The sequence below is a fragment of the Nicotiana sylvestris genome, chromosome 1 (genome assembly GCF_000393655.2).
Source record: "Nicotiana sylvestris chromosome 1, ASM39365v2, whole genome shotgun sequence".
Classification (NCBI taxonomy): Eukaryota; Viridiplantae; Streptophyta; class Magnoliopsida; order Solanales; family Solanaceae; genus Nicotiana; species Nicotiana sylvestris.
This window is the reverse complement of record NC_091057.1, coordinates 125,665,226-125,676,415: the sequence shown is the minus strand read 5'-3', so window position 1 is coordinate 125,676,415 and position 11,190 is coordinate 125,665,226.

The following is an 11,190-nucleotide window of genomic DNA, read 5'->3' as shown; positions in this document are numbered from 1 at the left end:
CAACAATGTAAAGAAGAAAACTAATCCAGAGGGAAAACAAACAAACAGGGGTTCGAGCGGTTCCAACAAAATCCAATTAACTATAAAATCCAATTAATATAGTGATGAAAATTTGGATTGGAAAAATGTCCGAAAGAGGGGGGAAGAAGTAATTGACAATCACAACAATGAAATTAGGCAAACACAAACAGCAATCAAAAAGGAAAAAAGGAAAAAGGGGAAATACCTCAGAAACTACAGGCTAAAATCCAATCCGTTCCAATCGAAACTTCGACTTGAGGTTTGAAGCCGAAACGGACCTTAATCGAGTGTTCTCGACTGAGAACACACGACTAAGATCGTCTACGGCCTCAATTTTCTTTTGGATCAATTCCTAGGTTTTGTTCTTCTAGGGCTCGTTCAGTCGAATTTAGGATTCGTCCAGTTCCGACTTGATTTGAGCAAGACTAACATGGGATTTGGGACGAGGGGGGTCTAGTGGCCAATGGGTGTAGGTTTGCGACGACTTAGGTTTGGCGCCGCCACTAGGGAATCTTGTGGCGACGCTAGGGTTCTTGGCTCAAAATCGATATTCGAGTGTCTGGGACTTGATTCGAAGGATGGGGAGGGTGGATTTGGAGAGAAGAGGTCAGGGCGGAGTTGTGGTGTGAAGTTGGAGGTGTTTTGGTGAACTAGGGTTAGGGGTCAGTTCTTTGATCTAAGATTCGAAGAACTTGGGGATGATTCGAAGGCGATGGAGTGGGGATTCGGAAAGAGGATGGTGAGGGGGTTCTATGGTGTAATTTTGGGGCTGTTTGGACCACCGGAACCGCCGTAAGGCGATTTCCGGTGGACGGAGGGCGGTGGTTGAAGGCGGCAGGTGTTGGGGCCTGTCTCTAGGCTAGAGACGAAGGCGAGGGGGGGGAGAGGTATGTCTTAGGGGGCGGGGTATGGTTTAAGAATATATAGTGGGGTGGGAATTTGATCTTGGCCGTTGGATCATTCACGATCAACGACCTTGATCACTTCACTAAGGAGGAACAATGTCATTTGGAGTAGTACTGGGGCGGTCCAGGTATTGGAGTAAGCGGGTCGGGCTGGAGACGGGTTATGGGAAGGGGAATCTTGGACCGTTGGATTGGATGATTGTACGGTCGAGATTGATTTGGCGATGAAACGGCGTCGTTTGGTATGGTCTCTTGGACCGGCCGGTTGGGCCTGGACATGGGGTGTGACATTGGGCCTGAACTTTTCTTTTTTAAAACTGGCCCAGGCCGATTTTTACCCTTCTTCTCTTGTTTCTTTTTTTCCTTTTATTTTCTTTTTAATTCCTAATTACCAAAAATTCCAAAAAAAATTGTAAAGCCAAAATTAACTTAGAAAGATACTAATTAACCCTCAATGATAATTATCACACAAAATTAAATACAAAGATAATCACACAATTTTGATATTAAACGCCAAAAAATGCAGAGTACATATTTTTGTGATTTTCATTCTCGCAAATCCAAATTTAATTAATTCCTAATTGTAAAATAAAATCCTAAATGCACATGCAACACACATTTTTGTATTTTTCTTAATTAAAGTAGAAATAAACATGCACATACAAAAATACAAATAAATCACAAACAACACAAAACCATTTTATTCTGAATTTTTGGGAGTAGTTCTCGTAGGGCAAAAATCACGTGCTCACAGCAGGCGTACCACCCGCTCCCATTTCATAATGTCTTGTGGTAGGCGTACCACCCGCTCCCATTTCAGTTTATCACAGAATCACAAGAAATCTTGGCAAGGGAACACAAGTAATATAATAACTTCCCGGAAAGGGAACAAAGATATCGAAATAATCATCCCGGCAAGAGAGAATCAGCTATAACCAATCTCACTTTGCTAGTACTCAGTTCAATTAATGGAAATACTTAATCATAGAGGATCATTAATTAAGGTATGCAAGGTGTCATTCAAAAACACAACAACTTTCAAGTTAAGACCCACGGTCATGCTTGACACCAACGTATAGATACTCATCACCATGCATATACGTCGTACTCAACAAGAAGCAAGCAACAAATATGACTCAACTCCTAATCCCTCAAGCTAGGGTTAAACCAAACACTTACCTCGATGCGTTGAACACCACTCAAGTCTCAATTATTGCTTTACCTCTTGATTCCACCACCAATCCGCTCGAATCTAGTCATAAGTTACTTAATCACATTAATAAATGCTAAATGAATCAACCCCAATGCACGGAAATGAGTTTTCCAAAGTTTTACCCAAAAGTCAAAAATCACCCCCAGGCCCACGTGGTCGAAACCCGAGGTTCGGACCAAAATTCGATTATCCATTCCCCCACAAATTCAAATATATGGTTTGTTTTGAAATCGGACCTCAAATTGAGGTCCAAATCCCTAATTTTAGAAAAACCTAGGTTCTACCCAAATCACCCAATTTCCCCATGAAAATCTTTGATTTGAAGTTGAAATCATGTTAAAAGATGTTAAGAAGTGAAGAAAATGAGTTAGAAATCACTTACCAATCGTTTCGGAGAAGAAAAGTTGTTTGGAAAATCGCCTCTTATATTTTGGGGTTTTGAAAAGTGTAAATAACTCAAATTCACATGTATTTATACCCCTTTGAAGTTCCCACCGCGGATCGCGCAAGAAGGACCGCGGCCACACAGGCTTCCTGAAGGCCTACGGATCTATGCCCCGCGCGGACCGCGCAAAGATGACCGCTGCCGTGCAGCACCCACCGCGGACCGTGCAAAGGCGACCACGGCCACGCTGGCCCCTTCGCGGCCGTACGGGTTTCCTCGCGGGCCACGCAAAAGGGTTCAGAGACCTGTCAAATTCCGAACCTGCAACATCTGATCTTTTAAAGCCTAAGGCATCCCCGAACCTACTAAAAACTCACTCGAGCCCTCGAAACTTTAAACCAAGCATGCACACTACCTCAAAAACACCCTACGAACATATTCGTGTGATCACATCATCAATGTAATATCATGAACATTAAATTGAGCCTTAAGATCAATGAAATTTCTCCAAAATTCCTTTCAAACATCAATTTCTAAATTTGGGTCCGGATCGCGTCAAACGACATCCGTTTTTCACCAAACTTTACAGGAATGATTCAAAACATATATAAGGCTCGTACCGGGCTTCGGAACCAAAATACGGGCCCGATAACATTGCTTTCTAATCAGATTTTATTTCCATTTTTTTTAAACATTTTAAAAAAACTCAGGCGTGGGACCTCGGAATAACTCGGGCATGGGACCTCAGAATTCGATTTCGGGCATACGCCCACACCCCATATTTTCCTACGGACCCTCCGGGACCGTCAAATCACGGTTCCGGATCCGTTTACCCAAAATATTGACCGAAGTCAAACTTATTCATTTCGAGGTCAAAATTTAGCAATTTTCACAAGATTTCACATTTTTAGCTTTCCGGCTACACGCCCGGACTGCATACACAAATCAAGGCGACTCTAAATGAGGTTTTCAGGGCCTCGGAGATAGATTTCAATTAGAAACAGGTGATGACCCCTTTGGGTCGTCACAGGAGGATTGAGTGATTGTGAGGCATAAGTGACTGTGAGGATTGAGTGATTGGGAGGACTGGGTGACTGAGAGGATTGAGTGAATTGATACTTTGAGAGTATGCATATGGTTTTGTTGCTATTTTACATTGTATTGGCATGCACATTAAAATATATGCATAGAGATGTACTTTCCTCATGCCATTTGAAAAATGAAATCTCCTATTTTGAAAGAAAGTTTTATGGGAAAGATCATAGTTTTCAGACTTACTCATATTTTGGTGATTTCAGTGAAAGAATTGAGTTTTAATATTATACTTGAAAAGAAAATATTTTTTTGGAACTGTGAACGAGCTGAACATTTTATTATTGAGTTATTCCTTGTGATACTTTAATTATATTGTTATGAGATGTTACTAGATATTGGTGTGGGCTCTGACCTTGGTACAAGCTCGTCACTACTTTCAACCTAAGTTTAGGTTTGTTACTTATTGAGTACATAGGGTTGGTTGTACTCATACTACACTTCCTGCACATTGTGTGCAAATTTCGGATGTCGACGTTGCTGTGTTCGAAGGGAGCTGACTTGGAAAATGTACCGACGTCACTGTTGTAGCTGCCTCTTGTTCATGGTAGCCTTAGAATTTTAAACTCTGTTTATGTATATTTGTCAAACAGATGATGCATTTTTTTTTTCATATCAGCTTTGTAAACTCTATTCTTAGAAGCTCATAATTTGTACTACCAGTCCCGGGGAGGTGTATAAGTGATCATTTATTTTTTCTCCGTAAGTTATATTGTATTGGACATGATGAGTTGATTTACCTAGCGGGATGAGTTAGGTGCCATCACGACTAGTTAGATTTTGGGTCGTGACAGTTAGTTTGTTATCTCAATCGCTTCATGTTAGTTTGTGAAAATCGAATTCATTCTAATCTAGTTGTTTAAATACTTGGTTCAATTGCAATTGAATTCATGTCGTAGCTTTGCCTATTCATAGTTGGTTTGAGTATGGGTGATTTTGCTTGAATTTCAGTCATGTGTTGATAAAAGCTAAATACTTGAGTGTAAGGTACATGTTTGTTGCCTTTTACTATTTGGAGTAAGTTTGAGGTACAAGTACCCTTAATTGTGTCTAATTTTAGTGAAAAGGGACTGTCCTGTATCATGATTTTGGACATATTTTGGTGCTACTTTGAATCACTTTCAAGGCTGGCCTCTCCTATAAAGAGAGGTCTTTCTTTCAATTAAAGGGGGGAGATTCTTGCACTCTCTAACACTTACCCATCATCTGGAGACTCTAAAAAAACACAACATCATAGAGGGAAAGTGCTGAAAATTGTGAGCCTTCTTCTAAGTAATTTTGAGTGCAAATCTTGGAGTTGAACACACATCTTCTAAACAGACTCACACTAAAAAAGGAGCAGCTAAAAGTGGATAGAACTTCCTGTTGTTTAGCTAAAGCTTTTCCAGAAAGAAGCACGTGAACTCTTGAAGTTTCTCTTCTAGGTTCGTGTCTTTCAAACACATCATTAGTTACTGCTTCTTACTGAGTTCTAGGTCTGATTACTGCTGGCGTTGTACTGTTGTTACTGGTTCGTTTTAACTGAAATTGTTTGTTGCGCTATTGCTCGGTTGCTTTCTTTCTACTTTTGCGAACTAGTTTTCTACTGTTAGTTGGCCTATGTATTTGCTGGATATCTAATATTAAAGAAACTTGTGCTTCAAAGGTCCGTATCTATTCTTGCTCTTTTTACTTGATATCACTGGCTGTGAATCAAAGCCAAGAGAATTTATTTGAGATTGGTTTTATTAAAGTTTCTTTGATCTTTATAATTATTAAGGGAATAAAAAATATCATCATCATAGAGTTTAAAGAACTAATGAAGGTTTTTCCATAGCTAGTTCATCTCTTGTTCCATCTCAAGATTTTTGTTTTCTTAGTAAGTTTCTCTGTTACTTAAGATATATTATCTAAAATTTGTTTAATGCTTGCTAATATGTTGGCCGTTACATGAGGTGCTAAAAGTTTTATGGTAATAAGCTAGATTAACTAAAAGTAATTTCTTTTCTTCGCTTCATGTATTTGTTTAAGCATGTATTATAGGCATTAAGTTAATGATAAATATATTCCACTCTTCCTAGTCAAGTTTAAATGTTTAAATAATATTTTGTTAGTTTAAAATCATTTGACCTGCTAAGTTTATACTACAAGTGTTCTTTCGGGTGCAAACCACCGATGAACATCATAAAAGTATATGAGTTTTTCTTAGTTGTTTAATGTTAGTTTATCTTAGAATTAAAGGATGTTTATTTCAAATGTTTATTTTGTTAGAGGTTTAATGGCCATTAGTCGTTCTATTGCCTCAATTCAGGACCGATAATCGATTTTGCTAGCAAGTATGATCTTTGATATATATATATATATATATATATTAATTGAAAAAACTCCTTAACCCATAATCCATAACACACATATCTTTGGGGTAAGAAAAAGGGGCGTGACAGCTGTCCTTTTTAATTTTTTACGTGGTGGCTGGCTTGATTGATTTTGTTTTTCTTACTTTCTGTCTTTGACAAAAACACAACAAAAATAAAGGGCTTAAATGACATTTGCTTACTGTATTTTTTTCTATTTTGTTAGCAAATAATTGAGCGATAATCGATTGTATTTAGAAAAACTTCATTTGTTTCTTCCTAAGCATGCCAATGATAGTGTAGGGCAAAATAAACTGATGTATTGGTCGGAGAACATAACCACAACAAACGATAAATATAACATTTACGAAAACAAACCATAAAAAAATTCCTCCTCTAGTACATCCAATACAAAGATCAAGGAAAACCAATCCAAAGGACTAGATCCTGAATTTTATTTATAATTTCTTAAATTCCAAAAACAATTGTATAAATAATAATATTGTCACGACCCAAAAATTCCCCCAAAGAAGTCGTGATGACACCTAGTCTCTAAACTAGGTAAACCTAACATTTTCTGTAACAATATGGATACTTACTAACTTCAAATTAGATCACTCTGAACAAATTACAATTCCGAAAACCGGTAGTATAAGTCATAAGTCTTACTAGGAGTAGTTATACAAAATAAATATACTACTGCTCCGAAACAAAAGGAACATATGGAAATAAGTACAATTGAAGATGACTCCGAGGCCTGCAAACGCTGCAACAGGTTTACCTTGAGTCTCCACTGCAACGATCCGTACAGCCACTAACGATCAATTACCTGGATCTGTACAAAAAAAATGTATAGAAGAGTAGCATAAGCACACCACGGCGGTGCCCAATAGGTATCAAGACTAACCTCAGTGAAGTAGTGACGAGGTACAGTCAAGACACTCACTAGTCTAATAACCTGTGCAATATAGCATACAAAAATAATGGGAAGCAATTAACAACGATGGCAACATTATTCAACCAGTGACATAAATAGCAGGTCAACAAGAACCCCATAAATATTGCTCAACGAATAATGAATACAAGTGTAATCAATTAGTCAAGTCCTTCAAATATAAACCTTTCATCTATAAATCCTTCAAGTAATAATCTCTAAGATATAGTACTTTCCAATAAATACGTTTTGAATATATTTCCTTCAAACAAACATCTTTCAAATATATTTCTTTCGAGTAAAGGTCACCTTGTGACTCCTCATTTCATAATCATAAATAATATAGGTTTCGGCCCACTTTCATATTTTCACGGCATCTCGTGCCCATATTTCTATTACAATCGCACGGGCAACTCACGTGCCATTATATAAAATCATCATATTTTTCGGCACCTGGCGCCCACATGTTTCTATCTCACATTGCGATGTTCTCATGTTACTCAGTTCATAGGGTCCATAACCCAATACAATTAAGAATGTTCAAAAAGCCTCATTTACTTAATATAAAGTAGAGTACAACTTCCAACTCAATTAGGAAATCAACAAGAAAAGCTGAAGTTATTTTTAGAAATCATTTGAATAAAGAAAATAGCCTTTTCATTTAAAATACAATTGTTGAAAATTTAAGTATTGAAAACTTTATATAAATTCAGCGAGGTATTGAAACAATATGGGTTACAACACAAGGGATAATAATAGTAAAGGGATCTAAATAGTTAATACACTTGAATTATTAATAACAAATAAAAACAGCAAACAGAAAGTGCACGACATCACCCTTCGTGCTTTTACTCTCGTTCTCACCATACACGACATCACCCTTCGTGCTTTACACTCTTTCTCACCATGCACGGCATCACCCTTCGTGCTTTATACTCTTCCTCACCATGCACGGTATCACCCTTCGTGTTTTACACTCTTCCTCACCCACGTAACACTCACAAAGCAATTCAGGCAAGGGAATCCAAAATATCAGGTATTAAAAGGAAATCAATAAAGGAATATAAAGAAAATCATAATTCAATTATCAACGAGAGTCAATAATTCAATAACACGTGCATGGCACCACCCTTCGTGCTTTTACTCTCATCCTCACCATAAAAATCAATAGAATCAGTACGGAATGGTACATCGTGCAGCACGGCATCACTCTTCGTACTTTATCACTCTTTCCTCATCATATGAATAATATAAATGTGCACGACATCACTCTTCGTGCTTTATCACTCTTTCCTCACCACATGAATAATATAAATGTGCACAGCATCACTGTTGATACCCAATTTTTTCCCTATATATTTTTCATATGCAAATCACTTTCAAAATAGCAGGTATATGCATATATAAGTATGTCCCAAGGTTTTACTATTTTTCTCTTAATTTTTCTAGATTTTTAAATCTATTTATTGCCCTATTTTATCGAAGAAACACAATAATTATCCCCACAATTATTATTTTGGGTGATTCACTTATTGTATTCTCATATTTATATTAAAATATAGCTAGCATAAATTTTGCATATTTTTACAAATTTGTTTAGTATTTTTAAAGTTAAATTGCATAAAATTGCAATTTTAGTCTATTTTAAGATTTAATTGTTTTAATAATTATAAAAGTGACTCCAGTATTTTTTAATTTGCTAATTATATATTATTAATCATTTAAGTACCTTTAATTTAGTTCAAGAAATTATTTTACTATTTGTTATAAAATAAATAAAGGAAAAGTGGCTATTTAAATACTAGCCCTATTTCATTTCAATTGTAGCCCAAAACAACCCCCTAATTGGACCCAATTGCAATTTCAAATTACCCGGCCCTATTTCTAAATTACCCAACCCCTGACCCATTTAATTCAACCCGCCCGGCTCCCTTTTTGATCCAGGCCGTTGATCATTTTGATCAACTGCCACAAACCCTCATTTCCTTTTTAATCTACCAACACCCCTTAACCCTAAATCAGTTCACCTAACCAGCCGCCTCTGAACTCTCAAACTCTCTCGAACATTCCCAAACCCTAACCGCCTCTTACCACCACCTCCACCTTGAAACCCACCGGAATCCATGGCTTCTCAGGCTATGGGAGTCTTATACTCACCTTCTCTTGCTCCCACGTGCCTGATCTCTGAAGATTCAAGGCCTGGCCTCGAAGGTTTGCACCCAGACCTCTATCAATTCAAGGTTCCACGGCCATCTCCGGCTTTACTCCGTCATACCATGGTGGTTTGATCCTGATTCTGACCTCTCCGACTCAGATCAGTGACCTTTCAAAGCCTATCTCATTTCTAGGGTTCTTTTGAAATCATAACCTTTCGAGGTTTTCTCTGATTTCCTTAGATCCGTTGTGTATCTGAGCTCTCCTTAAGTTTTCAAATGATTTCCCTAACTTTTCTTTCAAAAATTACTTTCAAAATCGCTTCGTTTCCGATCTAGGATTTTTTGAAAATGCTTAAGTGTTTCTCTGACTTTCTTTTCCTTTTCTTTTGTGTGTATTTGCCTCTACTTTGTTCTATGTTTTCCTTCTACCTTGTATGTTCTTCTACTGAGTTTTTACACCCCGTTCTTGTATGTTCTTTTACTGAGTTTTATATACTCCATGTTTGTATGTTCTTCTACCATGTTTTCCATACTATGCTCTCATATGATTTTCTACCGTGTTCTTATATTTTTTGTCTTCTACTATGTTCCTGCATGTTTCTCCTACTGTATTTTCCTGCTAAGTTCTTAAGTTTCCTTATTTTATTTCTATTAAGCCCTGTTTAAGTTTCTTTTGAAAAATCTCTTAAGCATGTTTCTTTTACTGTTCCTATCAGTATTTTTCTTTTGAGTGCTTCTACTATATTCCGTATGTTACTTTGCTATCATGTTTTTCTCATGAGTTTCTGTTGATAAAAGAAGCATGCAAGAGGTTTCAACTCTGAAACCTCTGAGCCTATTTCAACTACTTGCCTCCTCATCTTTGTACTTGATTCAAGGTGGAAACCCTAGAATTTGGGGTTCTGCCGAGGTTTGATTGAACTAGGGTTTTATTTTAGAACCCTTAACTGTCACACCCCAACCTTGGGAGGTGTGGCTGGCACCCGATGCCCAAAGACCGGAGCAAACCAACCATGAGATATGATCCGAAATATAATAACCTGCAGGCAGAAGAGCCCAACACGACATATATATATATATATATATATATATACATATATATATATATATATATATATATATATAAACTAGGCCAACAAGGCTGTAACAACAGTATAACAGCTATCCAGAAGGCCGATAGGGCGATACGAAAAATATATATATATATAATGACCGCTAATCTGCAAGCCTCTAAGAGTGTAAGACAATCTCAACAGGGCGGGACAAAGCCCCCGACATGCCTAAAACCACACATATACATCTGTAATAGTACCTATGGACTCAAAGTCAGCAACTCCGAAGAAGTGGAGTGCGAAACCCAACGCTGATCCTGGGGGTCCTACTGAGGAGGCACGCCACTCTGTCTATTCGAACCTGTGGGCATGAACACAGCGCATAAAAATGCGTCAGTACGAAATATGTACTGAATATGTAGGGCGACAAGTGTAACATGAAAAATGTAATTAACAAGAGAAGAGACATAGAGATAATTTGAATTCTGAAACTAGCCTCGGTAGGAAACTAAAATTCAACATGGATATAAATGTATGCTCATGACACCGTCGTTCACTATCGCTACATATAATATATCACATTATATAATAATAAATCCCTCTGTGGGGCTATAATATCCATAACATACCCGGCCATAATAAAGGCTCGGTAGAATCGTACCCGGCCACGTGAAGCTCGGTAATCCCAACTGATCAGTGGTTACACAATATGTGTCATACCCGGCCGTCTATAATGCGGCTCGGTAATGAAAGTAAATACTTACATATACTAAATCATAAATTATATAGGTGCAATGCGAAACCAACCTTAAAAGACGTATTCTAAGAAGAGTCGAAGTGGCCTATCATCATTACTCCCCGACTATCATGGTTGTGGCTAAAAATATTTAATTTTCAACTATGAGCCAACAAGTACTAAGAACATGAGAGTTGTGTATTATGAGTACCTTTGAAGTAAATGTTACTTATTCATGATTTATATGAACGTCGAAAGGAGAACGAGTAAAAAGGCTCTAGTTCTTTTTAAGCAAGGAACAAGGAAATCCGAGAATTCATAGATATCCTCTAGAGTAAGCAATCTATGAGAAAAGATCAGGTC